Source organism: Canis aureus, chromosome 18 (assembly GCF_053574225.1).
Source record: "Canis aureus isolate CA01 chromosome 18, VMU_Caureus_v.1.0, whole genome shotgun sequence".
Taxonomy (NCBI): domain Eukaryota; kingdom Metazoa; phylum Chordata; class Mammalia; order Carnivora; family Canidae; genus Canis; species Canis aureus.
The window spans coordinates 10982686-10994760 of NC_135628.1; the positions used below are offsets into that span (position 1 = coordinate 10982686).

Consider the following 12075-nt stretch of genomic DNA (forward strand, 5'->3'; position numbering starts at 1 on the left):
AGTGTTAACATGAGAAAGGATGATATCATGCAAAAATAAGATGGAGCTAAGCTGAAAGCTATCACAAAGAATTAGCTAATTCTGATGCAGAAGATTAAGAGGTAAAAAAAAAGAAAAAAGGAAAAATGAATTCTAATTGAAGAGTCTGAGATACTATCTCTTAGAGTAGTTATGTAGACAGAATAGGAAAACGTAAAAAAAGTCAATTTTTTGTGAAAAATTAGTTTTGGGGAACACGCAAGTGGGAATACCATTAAAAACTGAAAATATTTGACTAGTGTTGGGCTAAATATATAAGTAACTGAGATAGTCAGATTTCTAAGATGTGCTTTACCCTCCAATTCCCGTTTCTTGGGTATTCAACAGAATAGTAACCTATGTACTTTGGTGAAGAATTTTGCAGGTGGAATTAAAACTACTAATCAATTCAGTTTAAGGTAAGAAGAATATCCTAGATTATTCAGGTGGGCCCATTGTAATCACTAAAAGCAAAAGAGGAAGGCAGAAAAGTTAGATAGAGATCCCTGAAGAGAGAGGCAGAGGACAGGTTAGGCAGAAAGAAAGCTCAAGAGATACTGGAAACATGACTCAACCCACTGTTGCTGACTTTGTACATGGAGAGTGGATGCAATGTTCCAAGGAATGGAAGGAATCTTGAAAAACTAAAAGCAATCCCTGGCCAACAGCTAGCAAGGAAATGGGAACCTCAGTTCTACACTGTTTGGAAACGAATTCTTACAAGAAGCTGGATGATCTTGGAGGAAGGTTCATCCCTAAAATTCCAAAAAGGAATGTAGCCTGCTGACACAGTGATTTCACCCTATGCCTAGACTCCATACCTTGAGAGCTCCTAGATAATATATGTGTATGGTTTTAAACACCTAAAACTGTCATGATTTATTATGACAATAGAGTTGCTAACATAAAAGTGATTCAATGACTATTAAGTGATAATGTATCAAGCACACAGAAAAAAGAGACTTTATGGTTTAAGATTAAGCTTTGGGAGGCCTACTTAAAAATGAGGAAATAACTGGGGAAACGGCTTAGTGAAGCCAAGCCAAACAAGGTGGAGACTACAGAATGCATGGATGGTCAGTGATCAAAAGGACAGTTGACAGAGGACCACTTCAGCATCATGCAAATAAAAGGAGCTAAAAACAGAAATGGATGATCAATAAGTTTAATGTTATAGAAAAGTCAAGCAGAACAAGAATGAAGAAAAAAAAATCACTATGTGAGGAAGCCATTGAAGCTGGAAATCAAATTTCAAGAATAAGAAGGGAGTGGCAAAGAAATAGTTTGTGACAAGAATAGATTGCTTGCTTTAGAAGAGTTTAGATATTATTTGCATAAACATGAGTTTGAGCAAAGACATAAGAAATAACTGAAATAAAAGTGGCATCAGTATGAAAGATGACCCTATTTTACAAAAAAAAAAAAAAAAAAACCCTGTCAATATTATAACACTAATTTATGTTTCATTAGTATATTAGGTAAAAGTGAAACCTACTAATTCTTAAGTGCTCACAAATGCATAGGGGGAAGCATAGAGGAAAGATAAGGGGGGAAACTTGGATCCTGACACATGAGCAAGTCCTTAACATTCCTAAATTTCAGCTGCCTCAGCAAATATACAGGGCGAATAATACATACTTCTCAAGCTCATCATAATGACTACATGAGAATGTATATGCGCAAAAATCTGAACCAGCCTAGGGAGACCCAAACCCAATATCTTATAGTAAGGGTAACCTTAGCATCTGTCCCAGAGGAGGTTTGAGAACTTAGAATATGAAATGGTCTACATCCAGCTTTTGGTGTGGATAGTTTCTCTACTTTTCAATACTTCCTAATAAATAAATGTGATTCTCCTCCTTAATCACAGTGCCATAGCCATCAATAGTACTGCTATGTCTTCATATTTATTCTCTTTGCTTCCTTTCTTGTGAGTTACTGTAAATAGCCTTTCCTTCACCCAAGGTTGCCTTGAACAACTATGTAGCTTGTGATCTGCTCAACTCCAAGGGGTACCATTTTCATCAAAATCTATGATGCAAATTGCATAAAATTGCTGGGCCTTCACACTTAAGATTATAACACAATCTATTACATTATAGACTTTCTGTTTAAACTGGTCGAAGACCAGCTGTAGGCATGTAGATTAAAATGGCAAGACTGGTTTCTTGATTAGATTTGAGAGAAAAAAACCTTTTTTTAGATTGTTTATAGTAGAATTTAAGTCTCCTTGATTATACTTAAGAGAAAATTAGACTGAGAATAAAGCCTCTCTTAAAGACTGTTTTTAACTAACTGTGGACTGCAGTTGTACAAATATGATCATATACCTAAATGAAACTCATCTCATCACGAGTTGATGTCGTTTTGAATATTATGATGATTATATTTCAAAATGTTAAGTACTTATTAAAATATCTACTTTCTGAAAGATGCTAGGTTTTTTGTTAGAGTTATATTATCAAAACATTTTTTGATAACTGTAGATTTAAAATTAAATAGTGATAATATATTTCAAATATTCTTCCAAAAGATACTTTTATTTCAGATAATCTAGGTTTAAATTGTTTACATAGGCTTTGATTCTGTAGGATATCATCTAGAATTTACTGTTTTAAGAATCACTCTTTAGGAACATTAAAATACTCTCTAATAAGTAGAATTTCATGCTATTATTTGTGCTGTTTTCACTTTTTTAAATAGAAAACAAATAAGATTATCCAAAACATGTGTATTATACTGTACCAATTTAAGCCATAATTATTACTAGACTTTAAAATTGGTCTTTAAAATATCAAAATCTTTCTATTTGCCTAAGTAAAGCATGAATTCTATTTAAGCAATTTTGAATGTCAATTGCTAACTTTATCAATCACAATATTTTATTTATGTCATTGAACCTCCTTGCATTCTGCTCTTTCTAGCATTTTAGCAAGTCATGCTATAATTTTTTTGAGGGGGGAATATAGGTATTAATTCAGTATTGCTTTGATATAATGTTTTTAAGGTCTCTGAATTCAGAATGAGACTTCATAGATTCTCCATGGATTTTATGGTGACTTATACAAATTAATTTTCTATATTTCCTTCCTTGTATAATAGACTTATCTTGAGTTGATGTAACAATTAAATAATTTAATGCATTTGAAAATAACTAGAGTAAAATAAACCCATAATTTATTAGCTGTTTAGTAACACTGTTACTTTTTTTCAAATAATATAAATCTTAAATATATATATATATATATATAAATCTTAAATGAACTTGGTGCTAATTCTAAAAGAGTAAGTCACTAGAGTCCACTCTAAGGAAAACATATTCTTACGATGTTATTCTATCTGGTAAATATGATAGACCAACCTGACATAGATATGCCACTTTCCCACTCCAAACACACAGGAATATTGAATAAATAATAAATTAAAAGAATTAGATGAATAGCTAACGTTGAAGAAAAAAAAAAAAAAACTCTTTAGCTAAAATGCCATGAAAACATGAGGAATTTAAAGCCAGAACCATCAGTGGGAATTTCCATAGTGGCGAATGTGGGATGATTCATAATATCAACTTTAAAGTATGGGTCTAAGATTATAATGCCTACAAGAGTGGTAGCCCCAAGCTCAAGCTACTTGGAGAACAAAGACAGAATCCATTTTATAAAGCCAAGAGCATCAAAGGACTGCTCTCTTCATCAAAGGGAGACAAAAATCATTATTTACTTGAACAAAACATGACAAAAAAAAAAATCTATCACATTCACAGGATTCTAAGAATAAAAGAATAAACCATGAGATGATAAAATCGAATAAAAGAATAAACCATGAGATGATAAAATCTAGAAGGTACCATTTATGAGTGTGAGGATGTAGCAGAACCCAAATGAAGACAACATGAAAACTGTTCTAGAAGTAGCAAAACCAATAGGACACCAGTAGAGACCAATGTAAATATGCTTTGTAGAAATAATCTCACAACCCCCAAACATAATACTCTTTCAGAAAGCAAAGTGTTCTGAAAATAAACTCTTTAAAATTTTAAAAACACGAAAGAGAACACACACAGACATGGACCATCACAATGGAAAGCTGTCACACACAATTAAGAAGAATTAGCATGATAATAATGCAGATAAACACTTGTAAAGACCATTTAAAATAAGCATGTTTAAATGCTTCAAGAGAGGTGCCTAGGTGGCTCAGTTGGTTAAGCATCCAGCTCTTGATTTAGGTTCAGGTTATAATCTCAGGGTCATGAGATTGACCAGTGCTGGGTGTGAGGCCAACTTAAGATTCTCTCTCCCTCTTTCTCTGCCCTCTCCTAACCACCACACACACATGCTCTCTTGCTCTCTCCTCTCTCTTAAAAAAATTAAGTAAAATAAAATAAAATGCTTAAAGAATAAAATATAGTATACAAAAAATAATGTCAGACCACATGATATGAAACAGAAAGAAATGACAGAGTAGAAACAAGCAAATATGGCCTCTAGGAATTATACTTATATATATACACACATACACGAATATATATAGATTTCGTGTGATAATCAATTTCATGTGCCAACTTAACTAAATCATGCAATGCCCACATGTGTGATTAGGCATTATTTCTGGGCATGATTGTGAGAGCACTTCTGAAGAGATTAATATTTGAAGTGGAAGACTAAATGGAGTACATTGCCTTTCCCAATGTGATAGGCACCATTAAATATGTTTAGGGTCTGAATAGAATAAACAGGTAGAGGAAGGGAGGATTAACTATTTCTTCATAACAACTTGAACTGAGATATCAATCTCCTCTTCCCCTTTGGTTCTCAGACCTTGAGACTTAGATCATTAGCTCTCTGACCTTTAAACTATACCACTAGCCTTCCTGGGCCTCTAGCTTGCAGACAGCAGATTATGGGACTTCTCAGACTCCATAACTGCATGAGCCAGTATCTTATAATGAATCTCTTTATGATATCTTATAATAAACCAATATCTTAGAACATATATATACATATATATATATGGATATATGGATATATGGATATATAGGTAGATATACACATAAATTCTCTCTACATCTATCTTTATCTATCTATTGGTCTATCTATCTTGTTGGTTCTGCTTCTTTGAAGAGCCCTGATTAATACATTTAAAGTGTCCCTGAAATTTTTTTAAAAATGCATGATAGGTAGTAAAGTGGATTATATAAGTGAAAAGAGAATTATTGAATTGTTTTCTTCTAGTCGTTGTTAGAACAATAAAATTTCATGGGGTTCTTTCTCCCTTCTTTAAGTTTACTCTTGTAAAAAGAGAAATTTAGAGGGAATATGATGAGTTCAAAACTTAACATAAAAACTATAAAAAGCACCCAAGTAAATAAAAGCAAATGTATTGTGCCCATGTGGAGGGAATATAAGAGTAAAGAGGGGAACTTTAGTATCAGTGAAAATACATCATAAAATAAAAATATAAAAGATGAAAATAGCTTATTTGCTAAAAAAAGAGAACAATAATTCAAGAAGATAGAATAATTACAGATACAAATGCAACTAGCATTACAGCCATGAGCTATTTAAACATACTAATGAAAATAAATATACAAATAACTATTAATTGGAGATTTTACACGCATCTGAGAACCTGCAGGTCAAGGGGGAAAAAAAGCAAAAAAACTAGAAATAAGCAAAGAAATAAGTAATATGTAATAAACAACGAACTAGAAAGCAAATGCCATGAGAAACAAGAAATATATGTTGTAAATTATATATGATACATGTTGTATATACACCATATATGTTTCACATATATAGAGATATTATCCAACTTCCAGACTTCTTTAAAAGAAACAGTAATCAAGACAATGTGGCAGTGGCCAAAGAATAGGCAAATAGGTCAATGGAAATAGACAAGAAATACACCTATACAAATATAGTCAACTGATCTTTGATGATGGAGCAGAAGCAATTCAATGGAAATAGGATAGTTGAATCCTTCCTCAATGGATAAAGGATAGTTGCCATGGACGGAATTGTGGGCCCCCTTAATCACACATTGAAGCCCTAACACTTCTGATCATGTTAGTATTTATGATAGTGCCTTTAAGAAAATGATTAAGATTAAATGAGATGCGTGGGTGGCTCATTATGTTAAACATCCAACTCTTGATTTTGTCCCAGGTCATGATCTCAGGGTTATTAGATCATGTCCCACGATGGGTTCTACACTGTGCATGAAGCCTGCTTGAGAGTCTCTCTCTCTCTCTCTCTCTCTCATTCTCTCTTTCTCTCCCTCCCTCCTCCTTCCCTGTATGCCTTCTCTCTCTCTAAAAAACAATTTTTAAGTTAAAAATTAAAATTATAAAACATTTTAAAAAGTAAAAAAAAGATTAAGAAAAAGATCAAATGAGATCATAAAGGTAGAGCTCTGATTCTATGGGATTAGTGTCCTTATAAGAAGAAACACTGGAAAGTTTGCTCTCTCTCTCTCTGCATGTGTATACAGAAGAAGTCACGTGAGTATACAATAATAGATTAGCCACTGAAAAGCCAGGGGGAGAGATCTCACCAGAAACTCACCACTCTGACTCCCTGACTTGGACTTCCAGTCTCCAGAACTATAAGGAAAAAACAAAACAAAACAAAAACAGGGATCCTGGGGTGGCTCCGTGGTTTAGTGCTTGCCTTTGGCCCAGGGCTGGTCCTGGAGTCCCAGGATCGAGTCCCATGTCGGGCTCCCTGCATGGAGCCTGCTTCTCCCTCTGCCTGTGTGTCTCTCTCTCTCTCTCTGTGTCTCTCATGAGTAAATAAATAAAATCTTTAAAAAACGAAAACAAAACAACTAAAAATCTGTTGCTTAAATTTAATCTATTAATAAAATGAAATCTGTTTAAACTGAAAAGTAAAAATCTGTTATTTAGACCACCCAGTCTAGGGTATTTTATTATAGCAGCTTGAGGTAACTAAAACAATAGTCTTTTCAACTACTGGTGCTGAAACAACTGGATAATTATGCAAAATCAGTCAGTCAATCAATCTAGACACAGACCTTACACATTCAACTAAAATTAACTCAAAATGAACCGTGGACCTAATGCAAACTGTAAAACTATAAAACTGCTTAGAAGATAACACAAGAGAAAACTTATGTTCACATAAGTTTTATTATGTGAACTTAAGTTTTTTGATGATGACTTTTTAGATACAAGAGCATAAGCACAATTCATGAAAGAAAACAAAATAATAAGTTGGATGTTATTAGATCAAAAACTCCTGCTCTGTGAAAAACATAGTTAAGAGAACTGCAAGACAAGCCATATACTAGGAGAACAATCAGTGCAAAATGCATATATGATAGAAGGATGAGTATCCAAAATATACAAAGAACTCTTAAAACTCAGCAATAAGAAAACAAAAAATCCAACTTAAAAGTAGGCAAAAAATTCAGAACAGTTCTATCACCAAAGAACATATACTGAAGGTAAATAAGTGTATTTTAAAATCTTCAACATCTTGTGTCATTAGGGAATTGCAAATTAAAACAAGATACCTCAGGGATCCCTGGGTGGCTCAGCGGTTTAGGGCTGCCTTCAGCCCAGGGCCTGATCCTGGAGTCCTGGGACCGAGTCCTATGTCGGGCTCCCTGCATGGAGCCTGCTTCTCCCTCTGCCTGTGTCTCTGCCTCTCTCTGTGTCTCTCATGAATAAATAAATAAAATGTTTAAAAAAATAAAATGAGATACCTCTATACACCTATTAGAAAAGCTAAAATCCAAAACAATGATGATCATAAATGCTGCTGAGGATATGAAACAATGGAAACTCATGGAAACTCTCACTCATTGCTGGTGGAAGTGCAAAATGTTACAGTTACTTTGGAAGGCAGTTTGGTGGCTTCTCATAAAACTAAATATGTACTCTTACCATATGAAAAAACAATTACATTTCTTGGTATGTATCCAGACTGGTTGAAAATGTGTCCATGCATTCACACAAATGTATATAGCAGCTTTAATTACAATTGTCAAAATTTAGAAGCAACCCAGATGTTCTTCAATAGGTGAATATATAAATAAACTGTGGTACATCCAGACAATGGAATATTATTCAGCACTAAAAAGAAATGAGCTATCAAGCCACAGAAAGTCATGGAGGAATCTTAAAGGCACATTACTAAGTGAAAGTAGCCAGTCTGAAAAGGTTAAATACTGTATAATTCTAACTATATGACATTCTGAAAAAAGTAAAATGATGAAGACAGTAAAAAATAATCACTGGTTGCCAGTAAGTCCCAGAAATAAAATAAAAAGTCCAAACCAATAAAGAGTATAACAGCAATAAATACTGATCAAATAGAAAGCAAAGAGAAAACACACACACAAAGAAGAGAATTTTATGAGACAGAATAAAAAGCCAACAACAAATCTAAATATATCAGTAAGCATAAGGAGCATGGTAGATTACATTAGTGTTCAAAAATATTTGCTTTCCCTTTGTTGCACTGATATCAAGCTTGGCCAGATGAGTTGTTGAGTAACACAGATGATTGACTTGTCAAAACAAACTCAAATGGGTCAGACATCATACTCAACATCAGGTTCCACTAATAATTTCAAGGATATAGATAATTAAGAGACTCAGATAAAGTGAAGAAACTTCTAAGTCGTGCTGAGCAGCCCCTGGGTTCTTTCTTTCCCAAGGTGGATGTTCACTCTTGGCCAAGAATAGACACAATCTCTAAGTGAGGTATGTGGGTTACTACCTTGGATATCAGGGTATCCTGATGTTTATGAAACATCTCCAATTTCCCACCAGCTAGTGTGACATTTTCCAGCGAGCCATACCCCATAAATCCATAGATTTTTTTTTTTTTTAATTATAAGCCATCTTTAGCCAGGAGCACCCCATTAAGAATCTTCCCTAGATAAAGACTTCTTCCTAGCGAATATCATTAGCTTATTAACCCAGAGATTCAGGTATAATGTTATCAAGGAGATGTGAGCCAAGTATCTCCTTGGTAGCAGAGTGATTAGATCACAGGCTAGATTTTTAAAAACCTTCTTCTGTATTTATAATGCTATTCTTTTGGGGAGGATTATATTTCCCAAGGTCTGTTCACCTGCATTGCTTTGGTCAATAAAATGTGAGTAATTGTGTAGTGTGTCACTTCTGAACAAAGTTTTAAGAACCGGCCTATGGTTTGCCATTCATCTCTTTCACTCTACCAAGAGAACAGCAGTATCCTGGATAAAGGTTACACTGTTGTCCTTGGTTCTAAGTGGAAAAGACGTGATAGACAGTAGAATGAGCAGGAATTAAACTCTCTGCTTGAAGTCACTGACCAGCTTGTTTGTCATTGCATCTGATCAGAGAGAATGAGCCAGAGCGAAATGTTAGCATGCTAGACCCTAAACAGAAAGACTGAGACAAAGTCCTGTGGCCATAGAACTCCAAGAATATTATTTTAATTATTTTATCTTATTCAACACTATTTTTTTCTGAATTATGCTATAATACATTTAGGTTATATACAGAATATCAGTAACTTATTGTACTGATAAGATCACAACAATTAATAGTCTAAACTAGGAATACCTTTTGGTCAAGTAGTGCTGATAGTTAAGCCATTGTTACTTTCAAAGAGTCTCAATATTTAAGCTCTTGTACCTGAATGTATAAAAATCTACTCATTGTATATACAAGAAATCTTTATGATGTAAGGTATGCATGAAGAGTTAGTAGAAATAACTTGGTATATAATAAAACTATTACAGTAAAATAAAAGGGAGACTCCTGATTTTTTAACTTTTTTTTCTCAGCTCTGAGAAATATGGGTAATAAGTATGTACAACTGTTTTTTTTTTTTTTTTTTTCCATATTGAACCTCTTTGGGTTTCCAGGGAAATGCTCTTGTGTATCTGTTTGGGTTGTAAGAAGATCTTTATAATTTTTTCAATGAAACCTGGAATCTACACAATCACTCATATAAAAGGAATAGGCTGTGACATGTGTACATATTACAGATATAATTTGGCCATTCATTAAATCCTACTTTACCTCTGAAGGCAAGTTTATATTAACATCCAGAGTACACAACTATGTATGGGAAATGATTTCAAAATGGAAGGAAAGTTTTTCCTCTTACGATTGTTTGACTTAATTCTAGTGACAGAAACATCAAATTAAGATTGGCTAAAAATAAATGCTTACTTTTCTCATGCAAAAATGCAGGCACAAAGTTATTGGTATGTGTACTCTACAATTACTGGTATGAGAGGTATAGTCTTTTTTACACCTTTTTCTTTTCATGTAAACCTTTTGTTTTTAAGCACATTCATGGAATAGATTTTAAATCATATTTACAGATGAGGAACACTTCTAGGTCCAAACAGGTTAACAGTGAAGCTACTACTGCTGGAAGGAATGCATACCTCCCATGCATTTCAAGCTTAAAGGGCCGAAACTTATGTCAGAGAACACCATATACATCACCCTCTAGATTGGAGAGCTGAAACCAGAGAAGAAGAGACTTGGTGAAGTTCACGTATCAAGTATCACTTGCTACTTTTACCATCATGCTACATAAGCAAATGGAAGTTCTGCTACTTTTCGATGAGTTGGAAGGAGGTTTCCTCATCATATAAGTGAAACTTCCTTTCATTGTTTTTTTAAAAGGTTTTATTTGTTTATTCATGAAAGACACACACACACACACACACAGAGAGAGAGAGAGAGAGGCAGAGACATAGGCAGAGAGAGAAGCAGGCTCCATGCAGGGAGCCCGACGTAGGACTTGATCCCGGGATTCCAGGATCATGCTCTGAGCGGAAGGCAGGTGCTCAACCACTGCACCACCCAGGGATCCCATCTTCCTCTCATTGTTAACAATTAGGCCACAGGCATTAGCTATAGAAGGGTATCCACTGATAAATACAGAGTATTAGGGAAGTGAAAAGGAAGTCACGCAGACATCTCATCTCTTCAAATACCAGAAACTTCCACATCAGAGCAGTAGAGCAGTGGATCAACACCTTTCTCTACCTTCCAGTCCAAAGAAGGCTCCCTGTACTTCTGGCAATATCTGCTGGGTTTGAGACCTGGCTGGCTTTCTAGAGTATGGAAACTTTTATTCTATGGTCCCCATTATAAATCTCAACTCCACCACTACCTCCTAAGGCAAGTAGTCTTCTTGATCAGTTTGGACATCAACATCTTTTTGGTGGCAATTTTGTACGTAGGAATCACTTTTGGCACTGTAGCCTTTACCAGAAGGAAATCCTATGTCCTGAAAGGTACAATCACCTGGGACTCCAACAGTTGGTACAAACCCTGAAGGACCAGTTCATCCAGCAGCACTTGGTACCTGGTTGTATCTTTTATCACTTTGCAGAGCTTCTGTTTCACCATTTAGTAGGTTTGTAATCAGGTCACCTCTCCTCTGAGGATTTTGGGCTTTGCCTGATTCATCAAATTGGACAGCCGAATTTTCTTTTGCTATTCAAGTTGCTTTTCTTTCTTCTCATAGTATTTCATAATCTTCAGTCTTTGGGTTTGCCCAAGATGGCCTTTCTCAATGTTGAACTCTTCCTCTGCTTTCGTATCTATTTCATTGGCTTTCTTGTTGACTTCTTGTTAAAAAAAAAAAAAAAAAAAAAAGCCATCATACACTTAATCTGCTTTTGCACATCGGCGTCACTGAGGGTCATAGTGAAGGTGATGCTAGGCCGGTGGACAACTGGCTCTGGCTCAGGTTTGAAAGGGGTGGTTGGGGGCATCTGGGTGGCTCAGTTGGTTAAATGGCTGCCATTGGCTCAGGTCATGATCCCAGAGTCCTGGGATCGAGCCCCACATCGGGCTTTCTGATGGATGGGCAGCCTGCTTCTCCCTCTCCAATGCTTGTGCTCTCCTGCTTTCTTCCTCTCTCCTCTCTCTCTCTCAAATAAATAAAAGTTTAAAAAAAAAAGCAAGCAAGAAAGAAAGAGGTGGTGGAAGGAAGAGAAAAAGAAAATCCAGTGCAGATTTTGGCTTCCTTGCTTAATAACTTCAGCTTCTGGTTCTTCTCAGACAATTTT

At 35.1% G+C, this 12075-nt stretch overlaps 1 pseudogene; it reads right to left on the reverse strand.

Moving 5' to 3' along the window:
* Nucleotides 1-11027: 11027 nt before the first annotated feature.
* On the reverse strand, nt 11028-11709 carry LOC144288469 (V-type proton ATPase subunit E 1-like; annotated as a pseudogene).
* Between the last annotated feature and the right edge of the window lie 366 nt (nt 11710-12075).